The sequence below is a fragment of the Ptychodera flava genome, chromosome 12, assembly GCF_041260155.1.
Source record: "Ptychodera flava strain L36383 chromosome 12, AS_Pfla_20210202, whole genome shotgun sequence".
In the NCBI taxonomy this organism is placed as follows: Eukaryota; Metazoa; Hemichordata; class Enteropneusta; family Ptychoderidae; genus Ptychodera; species Ptychodera flava.
Genome location: NC_091939.1, coordinates 40,048,001 through 40,066,265, shown reverse-complemented (window position 1 = coordinate 40,066,265; position 18,265 = coordinate 40,048,001). Strand labels below are relative to the sequence as shown.

The window sequence follows — 18,265 nt, the reverse complement described above, 5'->3', positions numbered from 1 at the left end:
ATTGTGAGATACTGCCAGACCTGAATTCCGTCACCCATAGGAATTCAAAATCCCCTTCTTTGTAGAATTCCCTTCACGTTTACCATGTTGAAGTATATCCTGAGAGAGAGAGAGAGAGAGAGAGAGAGAGAGAGAGAGAGAGTTCAAACCGACGAATCGCTCCATGCGAATGTCGAAAGCGACTCGCCAACTACTAAATAACCCTACTTTACATTGCCCTGAGGGCAATACATTTGTCATAGTGAATTCTTTAATCGATCGTTTAAGCTTCATTAGCATTCCTCTGAAATGACTTATTTACAAAGAATTAGGTGGAAACAATATAATTTTAAAGGTCAACTGAAAATAGCACACCTTCCCTGCCTTCCCAAGGACTGTTTGTTCTACTCGTAACAACAGTTGAATTGCCACGAGATGTTCACTTGAAACATAAAAGCTCGATCCCCATCTCCAGGTTTATGAATGAACATTTCGCCGGGACATTCCGTATGCGCGAAGAGCTCCTCAGTACGTTGGTCGTGCAGTTTGATGTCAATATCAGCAGTAAATGATACATCGATTCATGGTATCGTGCAATGAGCTATGACGGAGTGGTGTCCCAATGGATAAAATACCACTTCATTACTATTAAAGTTGTGTTTGTTTGTCAATATCTCTCGCAAGTTGAATATCGATTTATTGAAGTACGTTATGTTACTGACTGGAATGTGGAGTCACAATGTAAGAATAATAGGTCTATTTGTGTATTAGACAAAACTCTCACCTAATTTGGGAGGTAAACGGATACTCAAATTGGAAGTCAGGTACCTGAGAAGAATTTACTTTTATTTGCCGTACGTTGTCCCTCTTACTCCCAGTATCTGTATTGCCGAAACAAAAAACAGAGAAGCGGCGTGGTCGACCAACGCAGGATTGAAACCGCTATTTTAGTTATTTCAGTTGAACTCGTCATGCATGCATACATGCATCCGTACATCCATAAAGTTATATTAATAACGAAGACAATAATCTAGTCGCTGTTGATGGCATTTTTACTTTACCAACACACTGTCCATTACTTTATCTATTGTAGAATCTGGAAAAATAGACCCCGATATTTAAAATTTCAGTCTTGTTCCAAATGTCGGAAAATTGTTTTGTCCACCTATTTTGTTTCATTTCTGATGTCTATTTCGAAACAATGTGAAATACAGCCTTATTGTCTGCGTTTTTTCTCAATAGGCTATATGCACGCGAAAATGTTATAGTCAAAAGAATATTGTAATTTAAAATTCCTTTTATTCCCAGTATGGTATACCTCATTACCGTGACTTCAAAGGCTGAACAAAATGAGCACATTAATGAGATCATCAATAAATTGGCATTCAGACTGAACTGTTTGAGTATTAGAATATAGCGAAAGCAACAATTAATCTTCATTTAGATTTCACAAAATTCGATCAAAATAATTAAGTTTCACATGTTGTGAGTGTAATATCAAGAACCCATCGCAAACATTAACATTTTGCAATGGCTGAAAGCACGTTTACCGGTACTTTTTAGTCCTTGGGGACTTGTAGGTTTGGTCATGTCAGTGCGTCGACGTGTGTGTGCGTCTGACCGTCTGCCCGTTCACGCACATTTCTCAGCGATGCCGGAGCGATTTCATTCAAACTTGGTACCTAGGTTAATCCCTATGTCATACATATGCACGTCGATTTGTGGTCTGTATCCGATCCAATATGGCCGCTTGACGGCCATTTTGTTTCTTGTATTTCATGCCGGTGCGTCCGTTCACGCAAATTTCTTAGCGATGCTGGGAGCGATTTCTTTCTACCTTTGTACGTGGATTATTCCCTATGTCATACATATGCACGTCGATTTGCTTTGTGAGCAGATCTAAAGTGGCCGCATGACGCCTATTTTGTTTCCTGTATTTCATGTCCATCCACAACGGCACCAGGGTTCATCCACAGGGGCTCGAGGATCCGTTTATACAGATATCACAGACATGCCTGAGCCAATTTTTTCAAACTTGGTACAAGGATAATACACCATAGCATACGTATGCACGTCGATTTAATTTGATTTTGTGTGCATAATTAGTGCTAATTTGGATCATTAGTGATTAGAGCTCTGTTTCTGGTGCAACTGTACAAAATTTGATGAAACTTTGTACAGATATTGGTCACACAGAGTTCTAATAGACGTATATCATTTAGGACATACATTTTTGTCCTAAACCCCAGCGTCGCTCACGTTGATTGGTAGGTCTTATGTCCCTATGCCCCATTTGCGTTCATTCATTGGCTGCCTATATGTCCTCAAGTCTCATTAATATTTACTGTTCCGAATGCAACTCATTCATTGGCCGCCATATGTTCTTGTCCTTGCCTCACTTTCGGGTGTCCTTGATTTCTCGTTCTGCCATGTGCTCATTACTGTAACCTGTAACGCATCTGCGAGCCTAGCCAATCCTTACCAGACAGCTAGAGCGTAGTCGCAACGTTTGTGAAGAAAAATATTGTCTCCACAAACGTTACGACTACGCTCTAGTTGTCTGGTAATGATTGCCTCGGCTCGCAGATGCGTTAGCTTACATTGCTTTCACAGTGAATACAGACGTTTATCAGTGTCAAGTTTACAAATTTTAATAGGCATTTAATAAAAAAATTTCCTAATTAACGTGATATTTCCAGAAATACTGCATCAAATTTGATGAAACGTGGTACAGATGTTGATCACACAGTGTGTAATACAATTTAGTGACACTTAGCGGTATCGTTTAAATTAATTGCCAATTTGCATACATAGTTTTTAGGGTGAATGTCCAGAAGCACTGCATCAAATTTTATGAAATGTGGTACAGGTGATAATCTGTCAGTGTTAGGATAGGATGCAAAAGTGTTCAGCAACATCTTGTCGATTAATTACTACTACTGGACTTATTTAATGACCTTTTGTATAGGGCGGCAGCCCAGATTGGTTTTACATTTTCACCGCTATGGAACTCATTCTCGGCCATAGAGTCCCATCTTATCACAGTATTTTTAATCACCGACCTAATTAATGAACAGGACTCTATTCTCTCTCTTTGAGGACCTGTATTCAAAGTACCAATTAAACAGTTGGGACTGTGTCATCAACAATGACTTGTTTTCAAATTGAGGGTCGTTTGTACCCACATAGAGTAAAATATTGAATGACGTAGGACTCTAGGAAGCTATTAACATTATCCGTCCTAACAGTTTTACGAAATTGTCTGGAAATAAGCAGATCAGCCGTTGATGCACTAAAATTAGAAAAAAAGCAAGTTGGGTAAATAAATGAGAGACATGCAAATATTTTAATGCCCAAATGACTGCGTCCAATTAGATTTGAAAGAAATATGCTTGTAATATTGTAATAAATGTGTTTTGTATAACACATTAAATCTAGCGAGAGCGTGTCGAAATCAGGAAAACAATTTTTTTTTAAAAATCGCACATACCAAGAAGTAGCAACATTTTACACACAGTTTGTGTATCAAAAAGTACACATTTTTTAACAAAAATTATGCGCTAATGCCAACTGGCAGAGCCGACGACGCATACGAATTAAACACAAGAGTCAAAAGTAGCATCACCAGAAGCAGCCTAAGTGCTCGAAATCACCAGATTTTTCTGTTATCTTTATAATTTGGACCATGTTATTGTTCCTAATTTTGATGATATGTCAAAGTAAGTGAAACAATATGGTCGCGTTGTCAATACTCTGCACCACGAATCAGCCCATGTGATTAAGTGGAACGATATAGCAGACCTTATACACGTATTGGGTTGAACACAATTGTAAATAAAATACAATCGCCGGGTTTTGCGTACTTTTGTTGTATTAAACCTCTCAAAAGCTTGGCATGTACGTCAGATCTAAGTGTGATGGTACCGGATTGACATCTGTAATATGGTCGTACGCAGTAGCATAAGTGTTCTCTTGACGGGCATACGGAAGAGAGGTTTCGGAATTCAAAGCATAGCTGATTTAAAGTCAACACTCGTCCCGGAATAAACGGATGATATATCCAATTTGTGCTACTCGTCGGCTGCATTCGTAACACTCTAATTTTAATCCAATTTTCAGCAAAGCGGGCCATCCTGAACCCCACTGTGTTTCTTTAGAGAACAAAAATACTGTCTTTTGACGTTTTTGATGGCGCTTGTCTATTACTTTGTCAATTTACTGGGTTGTTGTTTTATATATCTGTCATCTGTATAGGTTTCTGTTTTGTTCTGCGTGCTGGTATACTACATGATATATCGACATTAGTGTGTACAGACTCATACATCGTTACATCGACAGTTCGTCCAACGCTTTTAATGAATTGTTCTCGTCATACTGTTTCATAAAATAAATCATGCAGATCATAGATGTTCTAAAGAATATGCCAGAGTAAGTAACGAACGCCGTATGGTCAACGAATGATCGTATTTGTCCATTTGGATGAAATCGTTGTCAATTATTTCTCCCGGGGGATACGAACTTTTCTGAAATACATATTTCATGTCACATTATCTAATAATTTTAAATAGAATGAGGAGTAGGCATTCTCGGCAGACGTGCTATTTCTGATAAAAGATCTCGATATGGACAGTTATTTGATAATTAATAAATAAAAGGATATTCTACCACCTGTTTCTGAAAGCATTTTGATCATTTGTCTCCTTCAAAAACGGGTACATTGTGTAATTTCCTCGGAAAATATTGTAAATTGGTAGGAAAGTGTTGGTAAACCTGACCCTGAACTATAGTTACCGCTTTCATTGGGAAAGGAAACAAGGGTTGTTATCTTTTTCTAGGAAATATAGCGACTGTTTTTAACGCCTTGCTAAAAGAAATATTGTCCGAGTATTGAAACAACATCTGCAGGCGTCTCTAGAAGTTTTCATTGGCTTTTACCTTAGAAGAATGATACGTCATTCAAACACATGGAATATGATATAAAGTTATACTCTGTACAGTCGTTCCATTTAGACGAGTAAAAAGACCCTCTCGTTCTTATAAATGGTAAAATGCCAGCAGAGATGATTTAAGCTCACTGTCATGAGACCTATAAACGCCATATTGGGTCCTTCAGCCGCCTTCACAAACACCGCTTTTCACGGAAGGCTATTGAATTTGCATCAAGGCCACCTTTAATTGATATTTAACATATTGCTATTTCAATGCTGATTTTTTTTTTCAAGTTTGCAATCTACAGACAATCATTTATCACTTCGCAATGTGTTTGAAGTATAAGTCATGGAAAACAAAATTTCCATTGATTTCTTTTTTATTCATTTGTCTCTACAAGATATGAAGATATAATAAAAATGCCAAATTTTTGATATTGAGAAGTCTCTCCTACCCGCAATATTTTATTTCATATTAATTTCATTTGGTTTTTTATGTTATTTATCGAAATCGGAAATTGTTCTTATCCTCACCCATAATAGCTAAGGTGATTTGCTTTGATGTAACTGAAGTCAAAACAATGCACCCATTAGGTATATACATAGTCATGGCTATGAGATTCGTTGTAGCATGTCCGAGTTATGGCTCCAGTCTGGCAAAAATAAAAACAAGATGGTCACCCTGCGGCCATACTCTATCATATGCATAATTTACGTGCATCTGTACTTCATAGTAGTACGCTCTTGTGCCAAGTTTTATTGAAATTGCCCCTTGAATTTCTGAATAAAGGATCTTGACAGACAAACATTAAACAATGACAGCTGTATGGCCGTATTAGATCATAGAGTAAAACAAACTGATGTGCATGTATCTTGGCACAAGAGTATAGCATAGTGACCTGGAACATCACGAAAATGCCATCTTGTAATAAGGATCTAAAGTGATACTTAAAACCAACAACTTGTGAGTCAGTTTCAGTTACAGAAAGCATTACAATATACACTGATAGCTTAAGTCACATTCCCAAATGGTACAAGCTCATAAACAACAACAACTATCTGTCTAGTCATGTCTGAGCACAGGCTCGAGACCGACAAAAATTCAAACAAAATTGCCACCAGACATACTTGTTCGATTTTATCGCAGAGAATGTTGACGACGTACATCTAACTGTCATGGTACTTTTGTCCTTCTGCCAAGTTTGATTAAAATCGGTCCATCCATGTCAGAATACCGGTTGAAGATTGACAAAACTTAATTAATGGCCACAATTCGCCAATTAGTGAACGTGTCGTGAAAAAAATTTATATGCATGTATAAGCTGAAGTCATAGTGTACTGTGTTTGTGTCAACTTTGAATGAAATCAGTCAAAACTTATGTACATTATAGCTCTTCGCACAAACTGGCAACCTGGCGGCCGTATTTGATCGGATGACGAAATAAATCGACGTGCATATCTATGTCATCGTGTGTTTGAGAAAAATCGGTCCAGTCATGTAAGAGAAACGACTCAACACGGACACGCATGGACAGACGGGACGCGACCCAGAAGCCCACGTTCCGGACTTCGTCCGACGGGGACTAAAATATTTATATTTGCAACACGATAACGATTTCAATAAGTTGTATGTAAACATGGTTTACTGTGTATTCGATTTCCCTTCACGCTCAATCACGATACATGTACTTATATTTTTCAGGTATACTCTTATTGACTTGTTTATGTAGTATTCAGGTCCTTTCATTTCCCTCTCATTACTCCAAGCCTTTGGAAAGCATTCTATAGTATGTACAGTCTAGCGTCTAACCTGCTAAAACACACAACTATGAAAACTAAATGGGCCTTTCAGGGTTTTTCTTGAAATTTATTGGTTAAAACGTAACACGGTCCAGGGGCCATGAATTGACACGTCAAGTTGTAGGAATATCGGGCGGAAGTTAATATTAAGAAGGTTGTATCTTTCTATCGCAGCAGTTCGCTGAAAAATTTTGTAGTCTCATTGTCCATCTTTCCGTATTTCTGTCTTCTGCTTTAGTGTCGATTTAAATGCGACTTCTAGACTTCTTGATTAGACTATGTAAGGCACATAGATTCCCGGTGCATTGCTTAAACTGGAAGAATGGGTTTGTTATAAAATCGATTTTAATTTTGACATTTACGTGACGGTGAACGATCACGTCTAAAACAATTCGATTAAACATGTAAAGTGAACGTAATATATTGTATTCAAAGGTCAGCGTGACCTACTAATACGACAAAACATAGTTTTCATAATTAACAGCAGTTTTTATAGCTGTCAATTGAATTTATAAAATATCGATAAGTTGATTGTCTGTGCCATACCAAGAATTAAACTTGGTAATCGACGTTATAAATATTTTATTAGATCAGATTGTCTTGAATCTAAGGTGATTAACTTACATTCAATGGCCAATATGTCGTAGTATTTTTAGCTCCGCTGTCAAGGAGCTTATCAAGTAGGCTGATTGTCCATCCTCGTCCGTCGTCCGTAAACATTTGCCTTCTTCTTTGAAACCGCAAGTCGGATTACTTTGAAAATTTGATATGCAGTTCCCTTGCAGTGACCTCAGTTAGGTTTGTTCAAATCGTGGTGAAATTTGCATAATGTATTTTGGGAGCATTTTTGCTGTTTTTGGTAAAAAATCGTCTCTGAAACCGCATGTCCGATTGCTTTGAAATTTTATTTGTTCAAATTGTGGTGAAATTTGCATATTTGTATTTTTAGGCAATTTTTGTCATTTTGGTCACAAAATCTTTAAGAATCTTCTTTTTCAAAACAGCAAGTCAGACAGCTTTGATGTTTGGTATATAGATTCCTGGGGATGACCTTTTTCAGATTTGTTCAAATTGTACAGAAATATGCAAATTTGTATTTTAAGGCATGTTTTTTAGCTCCGCTGTCAGCGACGCGGAGCTTATCAAATAGGTTGATTTTCCGTCGTCGTCCGTCGTCGTCCGTCGTCGTCGTCGTCGTCCGTCGTCGTCCGTCGTCGTCCGTCAACAATTGCCTTCTCCTCTGAAACCGCAAGTCCAAATGCTTTGAAATTTTATATTCAGCTCACTTGGAGTGACCTCACTTAAGTTTGTTCAAATCGTAGTGAAATTTGCATATTTGTATTTTTGGGGCATTTTTTGGTGTTTTTGGTAAAAAAATCTTCTTCTCTGAAACTGCTTGTCTGATTGCTTTGAAATTTGATATGCAGTTTACTTAGGGTGACTTCAGACAGATTTGTTTAAATTGTGGTGAAATTTGCATATTTGTATTTTTAAGGCAATTTTTTTCATTTTTGGTAAAAAAACCTTTAAAAATCTTCTCCTTCAAAACTACCAGTCAGATAGCTTTGATATTTGGTACATATGTCCCTAGGGATGATCTAATTCAGATTTGTTCAAATTGTGCAGAAATATGCAAATTTGCATTTTTAAGGCAATTTTGTGATTTTTGGTCAAAAAATGTATTTCTCAAAAGTACTGGTCTGATAGTTTTGAAATTTGGCATACAGGTTTCTATAGATGAACTAAGTAATATATATTAAATTTCTGATGAAATCTGTAATTTTGTATTTTTGGGGCAATTTTTGCCATTTTGGTCAAAAAATGTGTATTTCCAAAAGTACTCATCTGATAGCTTTGAAACTTGGTATACAGGTTCCTACAGATGAACTAAATGATATTTATTGAAATTATGATGAAATCTGCAATTTTGTATTTTTGGGGCATTTTTTGCCACTTTTGGTCAAAAAATGTGTATTTCCAAAACTACTCATCTGATAGCTTTGTAATTTGGTATACAGGTTCCTACAGATCACCTTAATGATATTTATTGAAATTATGATGAAATCTGCAATTTTGTAATTTTGGGGCAATTTTTGCCATTTTTGGTCAAAAAATGTCTTTCTCAAAAGTACTGGTCTGATGGCTTTGAAATTTGGTATACAGGTTTCTACAGATGAGCTTAGTAATATTTATTGAATTTCTGATGAAATCTGTAATTTTGTATTTTTGGGGCAATTTTTGCCAATTTTGGTCAAAAAATGTGTATTTCCAAAACTACTCATCTGATAGCTTTGAAATTTGGTATAGAGGTTTCTATAGATGAACTAAATAATATTTATTGAAAATTATGATGAAATCTGCAATTTTGAATTTTTGGGTCAATTTTTTCCATTTTTGGTTAAAAAATGTGTTTCTCAAAAAGTACTGTTCAACAGCTTTCAAATTTGGTATACAGGTTTCTATAGATGAACTAAATTTGATCTTTTGAAATTATGATGAAATCTGCAAATTTTATTTTTTTGGGGCGATTGTTGCCATTTTTGGTCAGAAAATTTTATTCTCCAAAAAACTACTCATCGGATAGCTTGGTTGACATGTTCTTGGGGATGATCCAATGTGATATATTCAAAGTACAATGAAATGTTCTATTGTGTATTTTTTCAGCTATTTTAGCCACTTTTTTCTGGCCACTGCATTGAGCTATCAAAGATTTCCACCTTCTTCATCAACATGTGTCAAAAATAGTTATTCTCTACATAACACAGCGGAGCTATATCGGCCGCTAGGTCGCTTGTTATTATTTTTGGTCAAGCATTTATTTAACCAAAAGTGCTTGTCTAACAGCTTTTATTAGCTCCGCTGTCAGCGACGCGGAGCTTATCAAATAGGTTGATTTTCCGTCGTTGTCCGTCGTCGTCCGTCGTCGTCGTCGTCCGTCGTCGTCGTCGTCGTCGTCCGTCAACAATTGCCTTCTCCTCGAAAACCGCAAGTCCAATTGCTTTGAAAATCTATATGCAGCTCACTTGGGGTGACCTCACTTAAGTTTGTTCAAATTGTAGTGAAATTTGCATATTTGTATTTTTGGGCATTTTTGGTGTTTTTGGTAAAAAACTCTTCTTCTCTGAAACCGCTTGTCTGATTGCTTTGAAATTTGATATGCAGTTTACTTAGGGTGACTTCAGACAGATTTGTTCAAATTGTGGGGAAATTTGCATATTTGTATTTTTAAGGCAATTTTGTCATTTTTGGTAAAAAAATTTTTAAAATCTTCTCCTTCAAAACTACCAGTCAGATAGCTTTGATATTTGGTACATATGTCCCTAGGGATGATCTATTTCAGATTTGTTCAAATTGTGCAGAAATATGCAAATTTGCATTTTTAAGGCAATTTTTGCCATTTTTGGTCAAAAAATGTATTTCTCAAAAAGTACTGGTCTGATAGTTTTGAAATTTGGCATACAGGTTTCTAGAGATGAACTAAGTTATAAATATTGAATTTCTGATGAAATCTGTAATTTTGTATTTTTGGGGCAATTTTGCCATTTTTGGTCAAAAAATGTGTATTTCCAAAAGTACTCATCTGATAGCTTTGAAACTTGGTATACAGGTTCTACAGATGAACTAAATGATATTTATTGAAATTATGATGAAATCTGCAATTTTGTATTTTTGGGGCAATTTTTGCCACTTTTGGTCAAAAAATGTGTATTTCCAAAACTACTCATCTGATAGCTTTGCAATTTGGTATACAGGTTTCTACAGATGACCTTAATGATATTTATTGAAATTATGATGAAATCTGCAATTTTGTAATTTTGGGGCAATTTTTGCCATTTTTGGTCAAAAAATGTGTTTCTCAAAAAGTACTGGTCTGATAGCTTTGAAATTTGGTATACAGGTTTCTACAGATGAGCTTAGTAATATATATTGAATTTCTGATGAAATCTGTAATTTTGTATTTTTGGGGCAATTTTTGCCAATTTTGGTCAAAAAATGTGTACCAGTATTTCCCAAACTACTCATCTGATAGCTTTGAAATTTGGTATAGAGGTTTCTATAGATGAACTAAATAATATTTATTGAAATTATGATGAAATCTGCAATTTTGAATTTTTGGGTCAATTTTTTCCATTTTTGGTTAAAAAATGTGTTTCTCAAAAAGTACTGTTCAACAGCTTTGAAATTTGGTATACAGGTTTCTATAGATGAACTAAATTTGATCTTTTGAAATTATGATGAAATCTGCAAATTTTATTTTTTGGGGCAATTGTTGCCATTTTTGGTCAGAAAATTTTATTCTCCAAAAAATACTCATCAGATAGTTGACATGTTCTTAGGGATGACCCAATGTGATATATTCGAAGTACAATGAAATCTTCTATTTTGTATTTTTGCAGCTATTTTAGCCACTTTTTTCTGGCCACTGCATTGAGCTATCAAAGATTTCCACCTACTTCATCAACATGTGTCAAAAATAGTTATTCTCTACATAAACACAGCGGAGCTATATCGGCCGCTAGGTCGCTTGTATTTTGTACACTGGTTCAGAGGGATTATGAAAATGTGATAAATTCAAATTATGATGAAATCTGCAATTTGTATTTTTAGTCAAATTTTGCCATTTTTGGTCAAACAATTTGTTTTTCAAAAAACTGCTCGTCTGATAGCTTTGGTTGACATGTACTTAGGGATGATCTTAATGTGATATGTTCAAATTATGATGAAATCTTCAATTGTGTATTTTTGCCGCTAGTTTTGCCATTTTATGTCAGCCCATTAGAAAAATGAGAGCTATCAAAGATTTCCATCTTCTTCATAAACACATGTGACACAAATAGCTATTCGCTACATAACACCGCGAGTCTATAACGGCCGTTAGGTCCCTTGTTGAGTAGTGCAATAAATGCAATATTTTAATAGCTTAACATCACTTCTGTTTATTGAATTTGGGGGGCCTCTTGCAGATCTGGCAGGTCAGCATTATTGTATGCACATTTTCTATGTCTCTCGAGAATCACTCATTATTGAATGGTTCAGTACTGTTCGGAACGCTTTGCTTGAAATGAATACGACAGACACATATGCAGAAGGGGTGTTTGTTGGAGTACAATTCTTATCATACAAAGTGCTAGAAAACGAATGACCGATCTTTCACTGGCAGAAAGAGAAATATACTTTACATTCACTATGTCAAGTAGCCACTAATAATACACAAATATATCGATTGCCGACAAGTGTTGAGCAAATTTAAGAACAATGGTTTTAAGCTTTCAGTAACTATGGTCTCGTACGGTATGTTTATCGACCAAGTGGATTTCTGTTCATCTTGGGTCGATTCCATACACGACTGGTTTACATTCCGCTTCAGAAGGTTCATGTTTGCTTGTAACCTAACGTTATTACATGGACGATCAATACTTTACATAAAATAGAGAAAGTCTCGCTTGCGACTTTTAATAATCATTGCAATTATGAACGCTATTCAGAGCAAAGCATTGAAATTCATGGAAGCATAGTTTCAGTAATTCATGCACGATTTGAATGTCAGCTTATAATGTAATTATTGTGGATGAAAATTTGATTAATATTTGATGTCAACCTTTGCGACTTCTGTGTTTTACTCAAAAACCATTAGAGTCCCAGTTTTTTGTCAAACCATTTCGAAGAATTTACCTGTGCGTTACATGTAACTGTCGTCCTGGACAGTCATTCAATCAAAATATGGCCTTTGAAATATTTCATGCATTCTTATCGAAAATCTGCTTCGACACAAGTCACAGTTCAACTCTCTCACATTTTTTCATGGATGTCAATTTGCTAGTACACACGGAAATACATGGACGTTTTGTCAAGTAAAGTCATAGACATACATGAACTAGATGTAACCATTTTGAAAATTTCGACAAATCGGTGACCCTGTATTCAAGCAAACAACTATTTGTGAACACACTTGAAGATGTTATACAGTGTTGGTGCGATGTGTAACAAACAAACAAATTTCAATATCTCTAACTTTAGTTATTTTTGGAAAATATACAAAAAATCTGAAAATAACATTTTTAATATAACAAAGAAATGTTGACCCCAATTTACAGAAATGGGATGATATCTGCACGCTATAGGCCCATAAACGCAATTGAAAAGTTCCTTCTGTGAAAATGAAACGCTGTTTTTAACTATTTTCCTTATCCAGACTCTCCTGCAATGTTTCGTTATGCATGACTCAAATAAAAATGACCAAATACCGAACAACTATATACACCCGTCTATCTTTCTGTCAGTCTGTCCTTTCATCGACAAACTATGCGCTCTCTCGCTCAGGTAGCCTTTTTCTGCAATTCGTTAGGAGGGAACAGAGAACAATGGGAGCTTATTTGACTTGAAATTGATAACAACTAGAAATAGAACTGACCATTCTTATTTATTTTGAAAGAGAACATGGTCTATCGAGTCAGGGTCTGTCCACAGAGAGCTAATGTCGGTGGCGATTTTCATACACGTTTGTAAGCAAGTCATCTAACAATATTGGTTTTGTGTGCTCTCCACAGATAAGAAGCATTGCCGCACTTGAAGTCCACATGCCAAATAAGAACGACCGGGGAAGAGGAACTAAGAAAGAACTGAAAGCGGCCAAATCTCTAGCCGTTATCATAATTTTCTTCATGGTGTGTTGGTTTCCCATCTACATTATCGATACATTGTTTTTGTTCTGTCCTGAAAGCTGCCAGGTACCATTGCAATTGCTGTATTTCAGCATATTCATCTCTCACGGTAATAGTGCATTGAACCCAATCCTCTACGGCTTTGGAAGAGACTTTCGCGCTGCATATAAACGCTTCTTCCTTAGCTTATGCCCGTGCTGCAAGACCCTGTCTTGTTGTCAAGACGACCCGCGTAAACCTAGCGACGGGCAAACCAACTCGAGTCACGAAATGAGCGTGATGCGAGTCAGATGAAGTCAAGCAATATCACATGTTTCTCATACTAATTTGGAGTATATTGTAACCATAGAGACGATGGAAACGCCAAGAGGCGAAGACCAAAACTGTGCGGCTGATCGGCCCAAGTCGTGACAGTCCTATATCAAATGGTTCCCTGAAGAAATTCAGTGATTCGTCTGTATTACTCACCACGCTAGTAAGTTCCACAACTGAGTCACGCGTAGCGGGATTTGTTGAAACACAAACTTTTAATCTATAATTTATGGGTAATATTCGTTAGCTACTATAGACTATAGTCTATAGAAGTTATTTGTATGGGTATCCGTCTGGCGTCCGTCGTCTGTATGTATGTATGTATGTATGTATGTATGTAGGTATGTATGTAGGTAGGTATGTATGTATGTATGTATGTATGTATGTATATATGTCCGTTTGTGAGGATGTCCGTCCACTCAAATATCAGAACCGCAGTACTTACAGATTTGATATTTGTTGTGTCGATGTAAAATATAATTATGAGAAACTATTTTTTTGTTTTTTGATATTGTTGAAAGTATGCAAATAAGCGCAAAAAAGGCATTTTTGGTAAAACATTTTCTTCTTCATAATCGCTGGTCAGACAGCTTTGATATTTGGTATATAGGTCCCTAGGGATGACCCAAGTTAGATTTGTTAAAATTGTGATGAAATATGCAAATTTGTATTTTTAGGATATTTCTTTGTCATTTTGGTCAAAAATTTCTTTCTTCAAAACCGCTTGTCTGACAGCTTTGATATTTGTTATACAGGTTCATGGGAATGATCAAAATATGATAAATTCGAATTATGATGAAATCTACAATTTTGTATTTTTAGGGCAATTTTTGCCATTTATGGTCAATAAAGTACTTGTCTGATACCTTTGACATTTGGCATACCAGTTCCTACAGATGAACTAAATATGATATATTGAAATTATGATGAAATCTGCAATTTTGTATATTTGGTGCAATTTTTGCCTTTTTTTGTCAAAAATTTGTTTCTCGAAAACTACTTATCTGATAGCTTTGATATTTGGTATACAGGTTCCTAGGGATTATCGCAGTGTTATATATTTAAATTGTGATGGAATCTTCAATTTTTGTACATTTGGGTCTATTTTGGCCAATTTTGGCCAAACTCTTTGTTTCTCAAATGTTACTCATCTGAAAGCTTTGATATTTGGTGTACAGGTTCCTAAAGATTACCTTAATGTAATATATTGAAATTATGATAAAATCTTCAATTTGTATTTTTGCAGGTAATTTTGCCATTTTTGGTCAGGCCATCCTGAAATGAGATCTCAAAGATGACCACCTTCTTCATCAACACATGTGTCACACAAAGTTATTCTCTACATAACACAGCGGAGCTCTGCGTACTATTAGGTCGCTTGGTTTTTCAAAACCTCTGGTCAGACAGCTTTAAAAGGACAAAGTCGGCCATTTTTCATGGATTTGTTCGATACGAGATACTACTTATATTGTTTGACATGTTGAAAAATACGGAATGAATGGGTGACCATGCATATATTCCACCCTGGTTTTAGACAAGATAAATGAAACAATCGCGAAAATGAATTAATAGTCATGACCATTTATTCTTTCTCGCGATGGTTTCATTTAATTTGTCTAAAACTGGGTTCGAATATATGCATGATCACCCATTCATTCAGTATCTTTCGAAATGTCAAACAATATAAGTAGTATCTCGTATCAAACAAAATTCATGATAAATAGCCGACTTTGTCCCTTGAATATTTGGTTTACAGGTCCCTATGATGACTTTAGTGAGATAATTTCATACATTCAGGAAATACTTAATTTTGTATCCATGTCTATGGTAGCTTCAGGGACATTGGCCCTATGTTTTAATTATGTAATTTGGCAGAATTTTGTTTTCTGAAAAGCCCAAAGCCGTTTGTTGATACCGTTTTCCGGCACTAAGAAAATAACAAACACAGACATTCAGGTGACCATACAAACCTTGTAAACTGTAAGAGTGCAAACACATGGAAATATTTTTAGTATCGTTATCCTTCGCAATTAATTCAAGACGCAGTTGAGGTCAAGACCAGACTGCGATACGATTTGGGTCAGGAAGATAGGCTAACTGTCTGGGTAATTTTGTAAAGTGCTGCAATAGTAACGAGAACCGAGTCTTCTCCGATCGACGGTATTTGGGCTTTTGACGTTTGACGGTATTTTTTGTTTTGACGTATTTTATTTAAAAGAGAGAGGAGACAACACCAAAAACCTATAGCTTTCTAGACGCTACTACGAACGTCTTGCATTGTCTGGCAGGGATCGATTGTGTTACGATGGTTTACGACCACAGTAATACTGTGCAAGGTGAATTTCATCCTGAAAATTAATCTGGTTCTTTTTAAGTGACACAACCATCACGCTAAACTGATGTTGACATTATAAATATTGTATAGTGCAATTAAGATGTTTTATGTCAGCGCTTCTCCTCCGTTAATAAGTACTCTTTTAAATTAGCCTTTTTAATCATCACCATCACATAATTTTATTTTCGTATTTTGTGTTCAATGCAGGGTAAATCCTTCAATAATTAAAGTATTAAGTATGCATGTATCTATTTTCATGCTAAGCTCCCAGTGTCAAAGTTGAATAACTACATATGGTTGTGGTGATATCTCGGTCGGGTGGACCATGGTATTTTAAAACCTGTAAAGATGGCTAAAGTCTAACAGATGCATTGGGAATAATTTCAGTTAACCTGGCATAATTTGCAGGCAGACAAAGGACTTGCTACAGTTGTTTGTGGCTATTTGTCATTGCAAACTATCGCTGGTAAAAAGTTCAGAAGGCGCCCATCGATTAAAGGGATACAGTCGTCGGAACTGCACTCAAAGGTCGCATGGGACCCATACTACCAATGTAAACACTGTATTCAAGGTACGATGGTGATTGCTGAAAGTTAAGACATGTCTGTCAGAATCTACATCGTATAATTTAAATATTGCAGCTATGATGATGAGGTGCATCTAGATATCGTACACGAGATACATTGTTTGTAAAGTAGACACTAGGACAGGCCAGTTCCGACGACTGTTTCCCTTTAATAGCATTTCGACAGCTTATTTCTTTATTTATGCGTCAGAGGAAATTGCTTTGGACAAGAGTTATAAACCTTCAAGCAGAACCTCTTGAACATCGATTGAACGCATCATCTGAAGATAGTGCCTTTTCTGTGTTCTTCTTCCTTGAAATTTGTGTAGCTATCAAGTTTTGGGGTAATTTAATTATTCGAATACGAGTTCAGACGTCGTGAATGCTATAGTCACAGCATATTTTGCCAAACATTAGTTTATAAATTACAATACCCCACAATGGTCAGATGCAATGAATTTCGCTGCATTTGTATATTTGTTTGATTCTGGTTTCACGCCGACGTATTTCAAAGCAAAGAAGAAAATGCTTGCTTGATGTTTTTCTTCATGATTGCTCACCATAATTTTGCCATAACTGTTTCCCGTAACATCAATGCCTTAAATAGAACCAGTGATATTGGCAAGATTTGAATGCATCCTTATGGATAAACTATACATGACATGAATTATACGAGAAATTCTCAAGTCTATAATATTTCAGCTTAATCTATACACTAACCTGCGACATTTTAAATTCATGAAAATCAATTTATGGATGCATTGATTTAGAGCAATAAAATTAAATTCAAATTCAATTTTGTCAAAAACGGAGACGAGAAATTCAAAAGTTTCAGCCAAAACTATTTTAACCTTCGACGACTGTTCAGATTCGTTAATTTATTAATTCGTCTTACGATCAAATACTCCTGATCCTTTACGAACAGGAGTGAATTCTACGGGAATCTATTTTGTGTTGTACTTCAGGCTTTCATACTCTGTATCGAGTTAACTCGGTTAAAATTTCTCACAAATGAATCATCCGGGATACAGACGACTTACAAAGTATCATATCACAATAATTTCTTTTCCATTGAAGTACATTTATGATTCGACTCAAGAGACTATACATATACATGTAAATAATTTTGTTATGACTGTTTTAATAGACTTTACGAATAAAGAAGTGTGTAAGTAATTCTGAATGTCGTTTTGTGTTTCCATTTAAAACATATATATATATATATATATATATATATATATATATATATATATATATATATATATATGCTTATATAGTAGATAGATAGAAAGATAGATGCATACATAGATACATACATAGATATGAACGCCCACACGAACGCCTTGTGATGTTTAATGTGTATGCTCTGAAACCTTCGTTTTACTCACACAAACTGTGAAATTTTATTCCAGTTTGGTATGACATGAAACATTATTAAGGCTTTAAAAAAATTCACATGATTGTAAACTTGTTCCTTGCTAAAACTCTGTATAATATATTGTTCATGACTGTAAAAAGCATCCGTACAAATATCCGTAGGTATCAAATTCTTACGCCAACAACAACCATAAACATTAATATGTCGTTTTACAAACAGGATCCTGGGTGTAAAATATATCATTTAAGGAAAGAATATACTTCTCAAAAAGTCAGTTGAATCTTGTTCCGCCTTAATGCAAATAAA

General features: G+C 35.7%; 1 long non-coding RNA gene across 1 annotated transcript in view; it reads left to right on the top strand.

The window, feature by feature from the left end:
* LOC139145862 (uncharacterized) overlaps positions 1–17,755 on the top strand; it is a 53,626-nt gene extending 35,871 nt beyond the window's left edge. Inside the window, exon 3 of the long non-coding RNA XR_011555040.1 lies at positions 13,256–17,755. This is a non-coding gene — a long non-coding RNA (uncharacterized lncRNA). The remainder of the gene's footprint in view (positions 1–13,255) is intronic.
* Positions 17,756–18,265: the final 510 nt, after the last annotated feature.